General features: G+C 34.9%; 1 pseudogene; it reads left to right on the plus strand.

The window, feature by feature from the left end:
- The first annotated feature begins 299 nt into the window (after positions 1–299).
- The window catches only part of LOC132665030 (importin subunit alpha-8-like), an 82877-nt pseudogene continuing 64657 nt past the window's right edge, over positions 300–18519 (plus strand).

The following is an 18519-nucleotide window of genomic DNA, read 5'->3' on the forward strand; positions in this document are numbered from 1 at the left end:
GGACAGAGAATGGGATAAGGTCGTTTTCTTCTTTCTCCTCTGTCTTTACCAGGTCACCTTCCTGCTACCCCCAGGGCATTTTCCACTTACTACATCAGAATTAACAGGACTCCGCCCAGAGTTTCAACTTCAATTTACCTTGTGTAAGTGTTTGTAAAGCTCCTCAGGACTTTGGTCGTGAGGTGTACCCAGGAGTCAGAGAACCACCTCCATCATCAAGGTTGAGTTGGGCTCTGGGGTAGGATTAGGGGAAAGGCCAGTGCGGTGTAATCTCGAGCTGATTCCTCGGGAATTTGTGGATGCAAAACTGCTGGGTCTTCCTGCCCTGGGTCCCTCCCTGGGAGAGCGCTTCCCGCTGGATTTCTGACATCCATGTTCTTGATGCAACCTACTGTCTCCTCTCTGTGCATCGGGCCACGGGCGGACCTCCCCACGCAGACCCTCGCCAGGCCAGCGGCATTTCCGCAGCCTCGTGGTCCTCAGGTGTTACCAAGAGTAAGAATCACCTGGAAAGTCTGTTAATCACAAGCTTTCAATTAAAACAAAAGCAAAAACAAACACGGAGATGGGGGTCTCAATCTTTGCAGTTTTCACAAGCTTCCTTGTACTGATGCTGCTGGTCAAAGCACCAGGCCATGAAAATCACTGTGTTAGGTAATTTTCTGGTTAGGATTCAAGATTGGGCTTCCTCTCCCAGGTGCACTTTGCCCAAAGCAATCTCACACACCTGGTCCCACGGCTAGTTCTGACAATTTTTGTCTTTGTCAACTCGGGCCAAAATGCCAGGAAATACCTGTCAGATCCTATAAGTGTTTACCTTGAAGAGCCATCCACTTAGCCTAAGGCAAAGGGAAAGAAAGGTGCCTCTTCTATTCCCCCCTACAGCACAGCAGGGCTGTGGGGACATACGGCACATGGAACACTTTTTCCAAAGAAATCCTCGCTTCAGTACGGACTTACTTCACTTGGTGATCACCAGCAGGGTGAAACTAGATTGCTAACCTCCAGTTCCTTGCTTTAGGTTACAGAGATATTGTCACTGGGTGCACCAGTTTCAACCTTTGCGACCCCGCCCAAAACACAGACGGAGCATTTCTATCCAAGTCCCTTTACATATATAAGAATACAACTCTGAAAAAAAATTATTATATATGTTTTTTAATGTCTAAATGGAGTACGGAGTAGACTCTAGGAAAAAAAAAAATCCTCCAGAGTGGTGTGCAAGCTTTCTTTCTGAGTTGCTTTCTCCACTTCTGATAGCAGAGTGAGAGCAAGAATATATCATATTTCGGTATTCAATAACGCAGCATCATCTATTGTGCTAAAAAGGTAAAACAAAATCACACGAGTAAGGGGAGTAAGGGGATTTTGTTTTAATTTTAGATATTCTCCAGTGCATAGAAATTCCCCACCCAATTTCCAAGTGTTTGATAGGGACTTCAGGTTTGGGTATCTGGCTTCTGGCAAATATCCGGTCCAGAGCTATCCATTTAGTCTGATACTGTGTATTAAAACATATACATACCATATATACACATAGCCTAATAGGTTCTAAAAATTCCATTTCTTTCACAGGGGAGGGAAATTAATTTGTTCATGCTTTAGCTTTCTGTTTATATATACATACATATATATATATATATGTATATATATATAACTTTTCACATTATTGCAAATGAAGCTTCTGCTTTCCCTTTCTAGCTCTTTTTCTTATACTTTTATAAAATTTCAAATTTTATTTAGCATCGTATTACAGAATTACAACACTATTCCTCAGACATAAAGGATGAGTCTTTTAGACAGCATGTTTCTGATGAACATTAGCTTACTCTCAGCAAACAAAACTATCCCCAATGATTTTTTCTATTTACCCTTAAATTCAGGAGATGAGACTATCAACTATAAATCTAAAATTTATATATAGTTTTATATATACATATATATGCATTTGATTAATTGCTTCTGTCATTTCATGACTCTTAGCTGTGATGAAAAACTAGTAGAACGGGTAGAACTCACCAAGGAAGAAAGAAACTCATATTTACAGAAGGAAATTAAATTTTCACAGCATTAAATAACTAAGATGTTATTAAATTTAAGGTTTTCAAGATAAATTCATGTCTGATGAAAGGGATCAGGAAAATTATTGCCTCTGGGGCACAGAGGAAAATGACTGTAAAGGGTCAGGCAAATTTCTGTGGGAATGAAAACATTCAGTATCTTGACAAAGTTGAATGGAGACATTTGAAATATTTCATTAAACTGTTTAACATCTGTGAATTTTACTGTATGTGTTTTTATCTCAATAAAAAAGAAGGGGTGCCTGGGTGGCTCAGTCGGTTGAGCATCCGACTTCAGCTCAGGTCATGATCTCACGGTCCCTGAGTTCGAGCCCCACGTCGGGCTCTGTGCTGACAGCTCAGAGCCTGGAGCCTGCTTCGGATTCTGCATCTCCCTCTCTCTCTGCCCCTAACCCACTCACATTCTGTCTCTGTCTCTCAAAAATAAACAGACATTATTAAAAAGAAAAAAGAAAAGAAATATCAGTTCAAATGAAAAGGGAAATTTATGGTTATTTCTGTTACCCGTCATTTCTTTATATAAGAAATTAAAGCAATCTAGTTTTCAACACCTTTTAATGAAAGAAAACTGATAGTGATTGAAGAAATAGCTATGTTAATAAAAAGTTTAAAAGTCTCACTCCTGACGACATTACAGTCCGAAGAATAATCCTAAAAACATCTTTTTTCTAGGAGGATTTATTAAATTAACCTGTCATTAAAACTCATATTCATGAAAGACCATGTATTTCTTCTTTAAGGCGTAAAATAATGTCTTCATTTTCTTTTCCTTACATGAGAAACTGTTTCATTTCAACAGTTTCTAGGGAAAACAAGACAGAGCAGCATAGTATATTACTCTGAAGAGCATTTCCAAGAATAAAAATGGTTTTATTTATCTGATCTTTTCATTAGCAAAAATCAACCAAAAACCTAAATGCATATGGTACCAAAAAAATAACGCGAGACAGAAAATACATATGAATCGTTACTGTCTGCAATTGCTTGATATTTAATCTACAACTTTCAATCAAGTGCTACAGAGATATCCCAAAGGAATAAAATATGTGTGGACTTCAAAAGACTAATATCTGCTTAATGTTATTGTAAACTGATGCAAGCATATGGCACTTTTAAAAAATTTAACTCAGGTATAATTGGCATACAATAAACTTTATATATTTAAAATACTTATGTGAAGAATTTTGACATGTGTATATACCCGTGAAACCAGTCAAAATAGTAAACAAGTCCCTCACACTCAAATTGAGAAGGTAATGTCAAAAATATCCTTTCAAATGAGGTTTTTTTTTAATTACACAAATAGATGGCTGTGAGGTCGTATGTAACTATAGACAAAAAAATCATTTAAGTTTTAGCTTTAAATCATCAGAGTGGCAATGTTTAAGACAAACAATCAAATAACAATAGTTATGAGGACTCTAACTTTTTCAGAAAAGATCATTTTTAAACATATGAATCAAATGTCAAAAATCAGCATGGAAGCTAAAAAAAGCGAGCGATTCAGGAAGTGAAGTTTTTGCTGATGGAAGGGACCCATGGCGTCCAAGCAGCAGAGAGAAATTTCTTCCAGATCTATTGGTTTTCTTGTCGCTCTAATTCTTAATTTTTAAAACCTGTAAAAATACTTTTACATTTATGTACTTCCACATACGCCATCAATTTCATGGTGAAATGACAACATTATTTAAATTTTCCATTTTAGTTCACATGTCATGTATTCATTTTATCACTTTATCATAAGAGCACCTGCTAGTTTAATTTATCATTAAGTTGGAGATTGACAAAAAGAAAATAAAATGTGTCTATGGGCAGTATAGTACATTAATCAGTATTTGCACTTTTCTATCTACCTTAACCTCTTAACCTCAGAAATGCCCAAGTAATCAAAAATGACTTAATAAATTCACTTGATTTTATTGTTGTCCAAGGACAGTCAATTAAGGATCTTGGAAATCATATGTAGTATTATGTCACAGAGTAACATAATCAGTATAGTCAAAGAGATGATATTTATAATCTTAATGTTTATTCATTTCTTTTTGAAAGACAGAGAGAGAGAGCAAGGGAGGGTCAGAGAGAGGCGGGGGGGGTGGGGGGGTGGGGGGAGAAAATCCCAAACAGGCTCTGCACTGACAGCACAAAGCCCAATGTGGGGCTGGAACCCACCAACAGCGAGAGCATGACCTGGGCCAAAATCAAGAGTCAGACACTTAACCCACTGAGTCACCCAGGAGCCCCCAAGAGATGCTATTTAAAACTGGCACCCACAAATCAGAGGTGGCGTCTTTAAGTCCAAATGATATGCTGTGGAGCATTTCCTGAGGTTTGCAAGACAGTTGCTTTAAAAAGACATCCGTTATTAAAATTCAACTTACTGGAACATTTTCGTGATGTTAAATTATTCACAGAAATACTGACAGTACATTTGACCCATGAAATTAATATAGAGAAATAGAAACTTCAAAATAATCACACATTTCATGAAATATTTAAAAACAAAAACTCAAGACCTTCAAAAATTAAGTGTTATGTTCTTATATTATTCTAAACTGGATGTGACCAGAGAGTAGACAATTAAGACTTAAAATTTTAAACCTAATTAGTCAACACATGTAATTATTCTAATGATTTGCTTGCACTAAATTCTACAAGTTGATCCTTATATAATTATTTGCCAATATATATATTATATCGTCCAATTATATATTTGCCAACATATAATTTATTTTCCAAGCTTATAATAAAAAGTTTTGTCCGTTTTTATTAGGGAAATTTTTGTGACTCTTAATTTCTGTCTTAAGGTATAAACACATTCCTTTATTTCATATGGAACAATCGGCTCTTGTCTTTCCAGGGTGGTTATTGTATAGCCGGCAATATTTTAGAAAAGAGTTTTCCTAATAGGAAAAGCATGCACAACACATTGGTTCTTGCTCTGGCATCACTCTCCATTTTCTCTTGTCCAAAGTCTTGAAAACTATTTTCCAACACATTTTGTCCATATTAAAACTTTTCAAGTGGGAGAGTATCTGGTCTTACTTACTCCAGGTTGGCCAGAATGGGTATCGCCATTTCTTTTTATTTTTAGAATGTTTTCTTCTCAATTCCTTTCACTGTCTCTTTCTCTAAGGACAGGATCTGTTATGTTTCAGCTCATATTTTCTTTCTAATTTAGGCTTCATTTTGGACGTGGTTTATTTCTTCTATTTCTATGGTTTTTCTTGAGGTAGACTCTCTCACTTCTGAATTTCACTCCTTTTTATTTGATGCTAGTTCACATATTATAATTTCCCTACCATATTATATCTAGTTTTGAAATTGTAAGCTACGGTTTTGAATTATTTTGTAAACATGTCTTTCTGTTGGCATGCTTTTCTATTTATGATGTTATTGTTGATGATACTTGAGAATGTAATTGTGCCTTGATCCTTCCCTGTTGCTGGTTTTTACGTGAAATTATTTGTCTGAACAACTTTTTGAGCTGGATCTGCCCCTAGTCCCCAGACTTGTTTTTTTTTTTTTTTCTCTCATTTTTGTAGTAACTTAAATTCTGAGATTTCTTTTATTTCCCTTCACTATGTTTATCTGAACTTTCACTTCCGGATCCACAGGTGTCTTGACCTTGGACTTCTCATCCTCCAAAACTGTGAGAAATAAATATCTTCTTTAAGCCATCCAGTCAAAGGTGTTTTGCCCTAGCACAAAGACAACTAAGACAACCTTATATCATTTACACTTCTAAGTATAATTAATGTAGTAGTTACTGAATATAGTGCCCATCATTAAATTAATAAAGCAAGGAATTTAAATCTGCTAAAACAATGGTAAAAATGTAAATATTTAAAATAGCTTGGGCAGAAAACAAACTGAATATTTGTATAATATAATGAGAATAATCTTTCACTGCCATCACGTGAAAGCAAATTTTCCTTTCCTTTCATAGAATTTTCCTGATCCACTTTTATTATGTGAGTTAAAAAGACAAATAATTATGCAAAACATGTTTTTTTTATTTTAAATATGACTTTTCATTTTAATTAAAGCTTAAAATATCAATTCAAGAAGAATCGTATAAATAATAATGTAATTTACTCCATATATTTCAATAATATTACTGCCTTTTAAAAGACAAATATGTGGGCGCTTGGATGGCTCAGTCGGTTAAATCTCCGACTTCAGCTCAGGTCATGATCTCATGGTTCATGAGTTCCGACCCTGCATTGGGCTCTGTGCTGACAGCTTAGAGTCACGAGCCTGTTCAGACTCTGTGTCTCCCCTGCTCATGCTCTGTCTCTCTCTTTCTCTCAAAAATAAAATAAACTTTAAACAAAAAAAAATTTAAGGCAACTTTGCATGAATTAATTGTCAAGGGGTTTATAACATTTATACCATAAAGGACAAATAAAGACAAGAAACGTACAGGGATGCCTGGGTGGCTCAGTTGGTTGAGTGTCAGACATCAGTTCAGGTCATGATCTAGTGTTCATGGGTTCAAGCCCTACATCAGGCTCTGTGCTGACAGCTCAGAGCCTGGAGCCTGCTTTCGATTCTGTGTCTCCCTCTCTCTCTGCCCCTCCCCTGCTCCGGCTCTGTCTCTCAAAAAATAAAATAAAAACATTAAAAAATCTTTAAAAGACAAGTAACATACATACAGGATCCCTCTAAAGAAAGTGAATTCAGTCTTATGGTATTAATAAATAGTGTCTATCCTTTACCAAATTGGCATTTCAAACTACTTTGAGATGTCGTGGAAAGAGAATTATTAAGTTATGCTTCATGAGAATATTTATAAGACAATAAATTTATTGAAATTTTTGAGACCTGCATCTTTAAACATCTTTCTAAATTTTTTTTTTTAGCTCTAGTATAGGTAACATACAATTTTATGTTAGTTTCAGGTGTATAATATGGTGACTCAACAACTCTATACATAACTCAGTGTTCATGATAGTAAGAGCACTCAATCCTCTTTATCTATTTCACCCATCCCCCCATTCATCTAACCCTTCCACATATATTTACCCTTTCTGTATATTTAAATGAGGCTCTTTTTCTCTTTGTCTCTTTTTTTCTGTTTCTTTTCTCTTCTTAAATTCCACGTATGAATGAAATCACATGGTATTTGCCTTTCTCTGACTGACTTATTTCACTTAACATTGTACCCTCCAGATCCCTGCATGTTGTTGCAAATGGCAAGATTTTATCTTATTTTTTATGGCTGAGTAATACTCTATACTATATATATCCATTCTATATCCATTCTTCTATATCCATTCATCTATCCGTGGACACTTAGGTTGCTTCCAAATCATGGCTATTGTAAACTGGGCTGTAATAAAAAGAGGGATGCATATATCTTTTCAAATTAGTGTTTTCATTTTCTTTGGGTAGTGACTCCGTAGTGAAAACAAGTCTATTAGTTTTTTGAGGAGTCTCCATACTATTTTCCACGGTGGCTGTGCCAGTTAACATTCCTATCAGTGCACAAAGCTTCCTTTTTCTCCACATCCTCACCTGTACTTGTTCCTTGTGATTTGATTTTAGCCATTAGGACAGGTGTGAGGTAACATCTCATTGTGGTTTTGATTTGCACTTCCCTGAGGTTTAGTGATGTTGACCACTGTTTCACGTGCTTGTTGACCATATGTATCTTTTCTTTGGAAAAAATGTCTGTTCATGTCTTCTGCCCTTTTTGTTTTTTTTAAGTAGGCTCCAGGCCCAACATGGGGCTCAAGCTGATGATCCCGAGATTAAGACTCACATGCTTTACCAATTGAGCAAGCCAGCCACCTCTGCCCATTTCTAATTGGATTATTTGGGTTTTGGGGCTAAGTACTTTAAGTTCATTATATATTTTGGATACTAACCCCTTAACAGATACATCATTTGCAAATACCTTCTCCCATTTGGTGCACTATCTTTTTGTTTTATTGATGGTTGCCTTCACTGTGTAAAAGCTTTTTATTCAGTACAGTCTCAGTAGTTTAAATTTGCTTTTGTGTCTCTTGCTAAAGGAGATGTATCTAGAAAAATATTTTTGCAACTGATGTCAAAGAGATTACCGCCTGTATTTTCTTCTAGGAATTTTATGGCTTCAGGTCTCACATGTAGATCTTTGATCTATTTTGAGTTCATTTTTGTATATGGTGTAATAAAATGATCCAGTTTCTTTATTGGGCACATAGCTGTCTAGTTTTTCCAACACTGTTTGTTGAAGAGACAGCTTTTTTTTTTCCCCATTGTATATTCCTCCCTCCTTTTTCACAGATTAACTGACCAAATAATTGTGGGTTTATTTCTGGGATCTCTATCCTGCTCTATTGTTCTGTGTGTCTATTTTTGTGGTGGTACCATACTGTTTCAATTACGACAGCATTGTGTTATATCTAGAAATCTGGTATTGTGATACCTCCAGCTTTGTTCTTCGTAATGATGATTTAAACGGTTTGCAAGAGTGGGCCAAAAAGATTATGATTGGAGTTTTGACATTTATTTTAACATATTGTGCTCTAAATATTGTTTTTTTAATTAATTTTTACAGTTTGAGCCTCAAAAGCCACAGGCCCAAATATATTTTTGGTCTCACATATATTTGATAAAAACCTATTCAAATGTTTAAAATAATAAATCTAGCTGATGGAAGTACAAATCGTGACATTAAACGCTGGAGCTCTGGTAAAAACGAGTGCCAAATGAGAATGGCTATACAAATTCACAATGAAGAGAATTTTTTAAACTTTATTCAAGTTCCATTTCTAAAAATCATTTGCTTCTTAATAATGGGAGAGTCCTTGACGTATTACCTCAGGTCTTTCGTATGCAAAGTAAACTAGCTGGCCTGAGAAAAAACTTTTTAGCAGAAATGACAATTCAATACTTTCATAAATATCTCTCTACTTGCTGTTCAATGGTGATGATTTCATTTAACTTGGCAAGATATTTCTCCCCATTTAATTTTATTTTGACAATTAAAAAGATACTACTGAAAATTGGGGTTTTGTCATAGTGCTATAAACAAGGCCGTTTGGCAATTTTCACCAGACTTTTGAATTTATGCCATAATTTGTGAAACAAAGTAAGCATCCTGAAAAATGTTATTTGTCATGCAAATTACTGCAGAAACATCACTCCCTCTTTGCTCTCTACTGTTAATTATCAAAGTAAATATATTTTGAAATGTTTCTATTAAATAATCAACAGAATTGTTGAAGAAAATATTCTGATTATCAAGATCATTTATAAATATGTATTCAAAATATTTTTGTTGCTTTAGTTTATGTTTGAATAGTAAAGGAAATAATTTCCTCAAATCTATCACTACTGTACAAAGACATTGAGAGCATGTTTTTATATTAACGTTCTGCCTAATGTTATGGTTTGCTCATCCAAATTTATTGAAATAGACTTTCATATGATAATATTAATTATGGGACATTTGAAAATTCTCTTCTGTATTATGAGTTCAGGAAATTTACACACAACTGAAAATATACCCACTTGATATTTCTAAAAAAGGCAACTGACTGACTCTTCCAGAGTTTAGTGAGCAAAAACAAAATTTGTAGACCAAATTTTAATAGACAAAATTATTATTGTTGTTATTGTTATTTTGCTTTTGCTAGGGCTAAATTTTTCATGCACTTAATCTGTTTCATGTCTCATTCTAAGTTTTTACTTTTTATAAAGTTTATTTATTTATTTTGAGAAAGAGAAACAGTGTGTAGGGGAAGGGCAGAGAGAGGGAGAGAGAGGGAGACTCCCAAGCAGACTCTGTGCTCTCAGTACAGAGCCCGATGCTGGGCTGGAACCCAAGAACCCTGAGATCATGACCTGAGTCAAGATCCAAAGTCAGATGTTTAACCAACTGAGCCACCCAGGAGCCCCTATATTTTACTTTTTTTACTCCATTTTAGAAACTAGATATTGACCCTCAACTTATTTCTTGACTGGAAGTTTTGTTTAGTTTTGTTTTAAAATTGAAGTAAAATTAACATACATTATTATCTTAGTTCCAGGTGTGCAACGTAGTAATTCAATATGAAATTAGAAGCTTAGATTTTGATCTTTTTGTTCTGTCTGTGCCTGAGACCAAGTCTGATTCATCCACTTCTACTTTGCCACTTAAATTATCTCTGAAATATGCTAGTATTTAAAAAAAAATAAATGAACAAGTTGTCATTCATAAAAATGTTCAGAATATTTTTAAAAAGCAGACTAACAGATATGTAAAATCATATTTAGCATCAGACTGATAGTTTGCTTAATAGTCTTCTGTTAATTTAAGTCAAATTCCCTAGTTAATTTAGAATTCAGCCTGCTCTTCATAATCAAACAATAATAATTGAAAATAAAATGTATGTTACTATAGTGTATATTCTCAACCTGAAATAAAGTAACCAGGGAATTGCATTTAGTGAGGGAAAGAAATGGTATTAGGTATTTGCTTTGGTTTTTCAATTTGATAATAGCAATATGTTGGGCCAACTTTTCATTAAACCAAATTTTTAACACCCCAATGACTTTTATTATATATTAATTGCTTCTTTCTATTTTGTTTGATTCAAGCTGTTTGTCTACTAACCATATAATGATAATCCCACAATGATGATACGCTTTATGAACATAACTAAGGACTATTAACTTCTATTTAAGAAAAATATAGGTAAAATATTTAGTTTGCCATAAAATCATATATTTACCGTTAATTAAATATAAGAATTTTTTGAGAGTAATAACATAAAAATTACCACAACACCCATATTTGGTTTGAAATTCTGTTTTGTTTCTACTATGTTGTACTATTTGCAAAATTTATTTGATATAATTTTAGAAATAAAGATAAATTCGAGGAAGGGATTGAGTTTGTTCTAGAGTGTTAAAGAGATTATGTAATATGGTTTTGTTTGTATGCCCATAAATAGTAATATTCTATTCTTAAATGTTAAAGATATAGTGAAAATATACTAGAAACAGTCTAACAAAGATCTTAAGATATTAGTTTATATCATATTTACAAAGCTGTTATGATTCTGACTAATAGAATACATAAAATCATAAAAGAATCTTTTGGGGAAAAAAATAAGTATCTTGTTATTTGGAAAAATTTTGATTATATACTCAAGAAATCTGAAGGGTCTTAACTGGGCAATTATTACAATAAAGTTCACTAGAATTTCTAAATACAAGACAAATAGTAAATGAAGAAGCTTACTTATTATTTGAAACAGAAAAGCTAAATATTGTAAAGATGAAATGTTTTCTAATTAATTCAAGTGTATCACAAGCTCATTTAAGTGACCTGGTGTATGTGATAAACAAAGAAACAAACAAATTTAGTAAAGGGTTACTGCCTTGTGCCAGATATGAGCTAATAGAAAAACAAGATATTTATAATAAATTGCAAATGCTTAGTCATTACAACATGATATGACTTAATAAAATTTTACTGCTATCATTACTCCATAATTATCTTTATTATATAATTACCACAATATATTAGAAGTGCCGTAATTCATATTTAAAGGCAATACTCCAAAAATCAATTCCAGCAGTTAAAAGAGTGCAAATCACAACAAACAAACAAACAAAAAACAAATAAATAAATTGGAAGATTGTTTAATGGAATATTTGTAGGAAATCATGGTAGAAAGACATTTTTAGAGAAATCATATATATCATAGGTCTTGATGATTGTGTCATCATGAGATATCTAGATTGAAAATGTTTAAGATTGAAAAAATTTAGCATTTTCTTTGAACAATGATTTATTACGGTAGATTAGTATATTACACATAAAATAATAAATGTTTCCATCACTGTATAACATATGCCATGGAACTCATTAATGAACTTTATTTTGTTTTCTTAACTTTAAATAATTGAGTGTTATTGATATCTCACCTACAAAATCCAAATTTCATACATATGGGATCGCCATAAAAATATAAGACCAAGGGGGCAGCCAGGTATTTGAGACATATACCATTCAGACCTTCAGAAAGGGGTAGGGATCCGGGGATATGAAGAGAAGGGAGGCATTTCACAGGAAGGGTGAGGAGATATTTGGAAAACAAAGATTACCCTGGTAGATAAGTTTCTTCAGTAAAAAAGAATCTCTAGGAATAGATCTCTTTCTGGTACAGGCCCCATTTCCAATGTAAATTTAGGCCGTGAGATGGAAGTAAAGAGCTTTTCCTGAATCTGTGGGGTTCTGATGGCCTTCAGCAAAAAATAATCCTTGTGCCAAAGAGGCACACTTTACACCTGCTCCCCTCAGCAGCCACTGGCATCTGTGAGCTGTTCTGGCCCTCACAGCCAGGTCTTGGTATTCTTTTCTTGAACACAACCAATATTACATCAGAGAAGCTCTGTCTGTGGCCTAGCTGGATCAAGACAAAATAGTTTCACTCTGCAATCATGTTTTAACAAATCTACAAACATGAAGAGTGTATGAACCATAATATGAACATTAAACATCCCTTTATCCTGGCTAACAAAATGACTTCTACTTCTTAACCAATCGCAGCTTTGGCCTTTCATCTCTACCACCATATAGACAAGATTTATAAGATATGGAAAGATAGATTTGTCCCCAATCCCTGATAGCATCTGATATTATGAAAAACCCTAACTTCTTGATGTCTCCCCAAAATTACCTGGCATGAGATTAAATCCTATAATTAGTGCTTGATAACAGCCTCTTGTTGTGATGTCTGTAGTTCCCTATAACTGTGATCTCCTTCATTGCAATGAGTTATACATTCAACTTCTTCAACTACAGATGTGTACTTGGCAGTCTCTGAATGCAGTGCATTGACAGATCCAATTAAACTTTAAGCAGAAATGGTACGTCTATTAGCTATGTGTAGTATATTCTATGGGCTTAACTGATTTCACTAACCCATTCCCCAAATGTCATTTGCTATGGTAGCAGTAACCTGTCTGGAAATGACAATCAAGCTAACAATAGCCTTGAAGAGTTATCTGAGCTCACTCTGAGATAAGTCTACTTTTAACTTCTCTTTTAATGATTTTAGTAAATTTAATTAGTATTATAGGACATATATCAATTCATATTTAACTGTGTTCACTTTATTTACTCCTAAAAGTTGAGTAGTCACCACAAGATACATTAACATTGATTTCCTGGTACCCACTCTAAATTAATATGAGTCCTTGATATATAAATATGTCCAGCAGGCTATTAATAGCAAGCTGGAATGTTTCAGATGCCTATTGAGTTTGTATGAAGTTAAAAAATGATGTGACTAACTACAGTACAAGCTACACTAGAATCAGACTTAGAAAGCTATAATAAAGTCCAAACGCCATTTAAATACTGAAAGTTCCATTAGAGTGTGGGGATTGCTGGGGAGGAAACTTTTTATTCTATCCTTCACGGGTTCTTTTTATGTATAATTAAATTGACGTGAGACAGAGTAACAGGAGAAAAACAAATTTAATTTTGTGCATACAGGAATCCCATATAATGAGAGGTTCAAGGACAGAAAGGTAAAATGAAGTATATGCCATATTGAGCTAAGTAATAGGGTAGGACTCTGGGGTTTCAAAGGGGAGGAAGGGAGTCCACAAGGCAATGAGAAGAAAAGGAGATGTTAATTAAATGTCTTTCTTGCCATACAAATGGGTCATTCAGATAAAATTTATCTCCGGTAATAACTCCTACTCTGAGAAAGAACCTAAGCATAGACTCTTCCAGGGAGTTAAGGGAAGGGCAAATTATAGTGATAAAACGTCTCTGGTTGCTAGAGGGAAAAAACATATTTACTTCTCAGAAAGGATATGTACGCATATATTTTCAAATGGGATATGTTGTAAATGGAGTGTGCTGTATTTCTCAGCATAGAAATACGTGTGTGGTTGTTCTGGATTGAGTGTTCCATGAGCTTTAACAAAGAGATGCAAAACTGGATATACACACAGTAGAGCATTTCCCACTCATATCATTTTACTCAAATAGACGGATAGCCCAAAATGGATGGGCAATTATGCTCTAAAAGGTCATCATGAGAGGCACCAAATAGCTCTTTGTTTTCTTTGAGCATATCTCCAAATCTTATGATCTTTCATACAGAATTCTGGGTTAGGGGAAGCATATATGAAACAGTAATACAAAATAATTAAAACTATATGAAGGAGACAGTCATGGTTCTTTTTCTCTTCTCTGGTTTTGAATTTCAGTTGTATGTGGTATCAGATGGAATGCTTTTCAGCATTTCTGAAATGTCCCTTCTGTAAAAATATCATATTTATTTTTACAGTCACAATTGAGTAAAGGCAAACAAATGTCTGTACTAAATTTCAAGAAAACCTAGCTAACTGGTCCTTTCTGAAAATTGTTTATCTAAAGTTGAAACACAGAAATCAGAATTGGAAAATAATCATTTCTTTTTTGAATGGTGGCAATACAAAGCTTAGAAGGAGTTAGAAAGAAATGATTTGCTCGTGTAATTGCAGTATACTTATTGCAATGCCATTCTCAAAAATTATTTGTCTGATATTTTTGTGACTTTCGTGGTCACACTAAAGGAAGTGATCATACTGTTTACACCATCATGAGCATCTGGTTCAACTGAATATGATGTGTTATTATTAATTACTATTTGGCCATTGTAATTTTTCTAACATTCTACTGACAGATTATATTCTTTGAGTTTATCCTCAAGAATCCTCTCTTCTTAGTGCACATGTATACTTTTCTTACACTGGACAATTCATGAACATATTTAGGATTATGATGATTTTATGTTCAAAAAATCATCCAATAAACATTTACTCAATGCCATCTTAGTGCCAAATATTTTTTAAGTTTATTCATTTATTTTGAGAGAGAGAGAGAGCTCACACATGTGAACAGGGGAAAGACAAAGAGAGAAAGAGAGAAAGAATCCCAAGCAGGCTCTACACTGTCAGTCCACGGTCCCATGCAGGGCTCCATCCCATGAACCGTGAGATCATGACCTGAGCCAAAACCAAAAGTTGAATGTTTAACCAATTGAGCCACGCAGGCACCCCTCTATGTGCCAAATATTATACAAAGGACAGAGTGAGACAGCATTCAAGAAAACGCACAATTCCTGCCATGATGGAAATTGCATTTTTATGTGAAGATACAAATTTTAATAAACATTAGTTTCATGTCTAAGTCCCACATACAAGATGACATGTGAGACAATATTTAGAAGAGAGAAGGCACTGAAGCACACTATTATCCACAGGAGGAGTACCACGGAGAGAAAAAGCAACCTGTGCTATGTCAAGGTGGGAACGGGCCACCTGTGTTGAAGGAGCAGTAGAGAGACTGAGACAACCACAGAGAGTGAATGGGGAGAGGCAGGCAGGATCCACAAACCGCTGTAGGCTCTTTGATTCTCACTCAGAATGAAAAAGAAGGCTGGTGGAGGGCACAGAGTCCGGGAGTGATCTGCTTTAGAAATGTCATTCTCTTGCTTTGTAGGAGATATTGTAGTAGGACATGTGGGCAAGCAGAACAATGAGCTAGAAAATATTGTAATAATATAGGAAAGAAATGACGATAGACAGGCCGAGAGACCCTAATGTCATTATTGAGGCTTCTTAGAACCTGTATAATGGCAGTGAACGTGAACTTCCAATATGGCGAAACAAAATTTTTCATGTGAAATGAAGTCTCTCTTTTCTAATTTTAATAATATCTGGCCTTTGTTTGTTTGTTTGTTTGTTTCATGAGGTCTATAGGAATGATGTAGTAGAGTCCCCTCCCTAAGGGATGTGGTAAGAAAAGACCTCAGGACAAGGGAAGGCAACCTGGCCATGTGCGTAAGTGACATCCCTCATGACCCTGTAACATGAGACCACCCGATCAGACTGTATGTGTATATGTTACCCATATACGGGAAACAAAGAAGTAGAAAATGTATAAAAGGCTACACCATGCAGCTCTGGGGCTCAGCTTTTTAGATATGAACCCAACTGACCCTTTGCTGTCACGAATAAAGTTGCTTCCTGGAAAGAAAAGCTTCGGTGTCATAATTCTGCACAAGAATCCTGCTACAATGAAATTTAATTTTTTAAGTTTACTATGTCCTAGAAGTATTTTGTTTCTAGACCAGAACAGTCCAACAGAACTTCCTTTGATGATGGAAATATTCTCTTTGCCGTCCAATACGAAAGCCACAAGGTACATGAGAGCACTTGGAATGTGGCTATTGTGACTGAAAAACTAACTTTTTAATTTATTTTAATTCATATTAAGTTTAAACACATACACATGTGGTTAGTGGAACCTATTGCACAGTGCAGTTCTAGAAACTACTAGCTAGTTCCAGTGTACAGGGAGATTGTTATTGGAAGAGTTCCATATTGGAGGAAGAATTCCAGATTGTTATCAATTTTTTTCATTTTAAATCTAAATGACAATTACAAGAGTGTTCACATTATAATTATTGGGCAAATATACCTTTATGTTTATGGATTTTTTATTATTTAATTATTATTTTTTTAAATGTTTAGTTTTGAGAAAGCTCAAGCAGGGGAGGGGCAGAGAGAGGGGAGCAGAGGTTCCTAAGTCGGCTTTGGGCAGCAGATGTGGGGTTCAAATTCACAAACCGGGAGATCATGACCTGAGCTGATGTCAGACACTCAACCAACTGAGCCACCCAAGGGCTCCTTGATATTTTATTATTTTACACACACACACACACACACACACACACACACACACGCACACACGCACACACAGAGCAACCAGACAGAGCAAATTGCTAAGAGCATATTAATTCTATATATCTATTAATCAAAGGAAAACTAAGAGTTCTATTATTGATTTTTTCCCTTGGGAAAGACATAGCTTGATTTTACATCATTGTAAACTGAAAGGTCTCAGCGATGTGTGTGGTTGAAGAGATTTTTTTTTTGTCTTTATTTTGAAATCAAATTTGCCCCCAGTGTTCTCACTGACGTCTAACTTGCCAACTGTTATTTGAGACCATGGACCCAGAAAGCAGACAGTAGGAGAAGGACAAGAAATTATTAACCACAAGTGGAAGAATATTAATTTGGGGGAAATAGGATGTTTAATAATAGAAGAGTATCGTTATTTTTGTTACTGAAATATTTTTCTACTTTTAATTTGATGCAAAGTCTTTAGAATATGATTTTAATTTTGTGTCTGTTTTCTCCTAATCTTTAATTTATTACTTCAGTATTTCCCACTTGAAGTGTCTCAGGTTTGGAGGTACCTCAGAGGACAGCAAGATGTGCCCACCAAACATATGCTGAGTCCACACTCAGTCCGAGATGATCATCAGCTCTCTTTCACCCATGAACACAGAGTCATAGCTTTGCAAGTCTTAGGATGTGAAAAAAATGTGTTTCTAAAGACTTCTGGAGATCATTTAATTCAACACGCAGATTATTACTCAATGGAGTGCAATGCAACGGGCCAAACAATTTTATATTACACTTTTAAGTGGTCTAGACAAAAGTATTTTTTTCAAGTTTTATAATAAATTAATAGAGTTAGATACTGCTTATCCAGATGCAAATGAAACTGAAGAAATGGACACCAACAGCCACGACACAAAAGTGCTTTAACCTCACAGCGCATACTTGCCTGAGAATTTCTTTCATTATTCATTGACTGGAATGATTTTGTAAAAATAGCTGTTTTTTTTTTTTTTTTCCCACAATATATGTTCTTTATATTTAAAGTATAGAACTTCTTACCAACCCAGGGCAAGTGGACTATCTTCATTTTAGCAGCTAAAATTCATATTCATATGTACTGATGCCCAATTTGCTTTGCAAGAACAACATGTGTTTTGCATGTTACACATAGTGGTGCTAGCAACACATTGTTTAATGGAATTAGTCGGTTCTCGGAGAATCTCTAATGGGATAATATCCACGAGCCTCTTGCATTCGAATGCAATACTATCTGAAGTAAAGCTATCAAGGTCTAAATTTGCTTTGGTTTTCTTTTTTTGTGTTACTGCTGTTTGTCTTTCCTTGGCAAATAAGAAATCATTTTAATTAAAGAAGCAATCACATTACTATGTGCAATGAGAATATCCTATAAAAAAATTCATTTTGTTTCAGTAGAACTATTACGGCTTACACTGCAAGTCAGTGTTATGCAAGTAAATTACCTAAATAAAAATAGAGAAACTTCCTTGTTAACAGGCTTTATGGAAATGATTATATGGTGTGTTTAATCTCCAGATCATAATGGGTAGGATCACTATAATGTAATAAGGGGAGATTGATAAAAAAGAAGGAAAGAAGGAAGGAAGGAAGGAAGGAAGGAAGGAAGGATGGGAGGAAGGAAGGAAGGAAGGAAGGAGGAAAGGGAGGGAGGGAGGGAAGGAATAAGGGAGGGAGGGAAGGAAGGAGGGAGGGAAGAAAAGAGGGGGAGAGGGAGGGAGGAAGAAAGGAG

The sequence above is a fragment of the Panthera onca genome, chromosome D3 (assembly GCF_046562875.1).
Source record: "Panthera onca isolate mPanOnc1 chromosome D3, mPanOnc1 haplotype 2, whole genome shotgun sequence".
In the NCBI taxonomy this organism is placed as follows: domain Eukaryota; kingdom Metazoa; phylum Chordata; class Mammalia; order Carnivora; family Felidae; genus Panthera; species Panthera onca.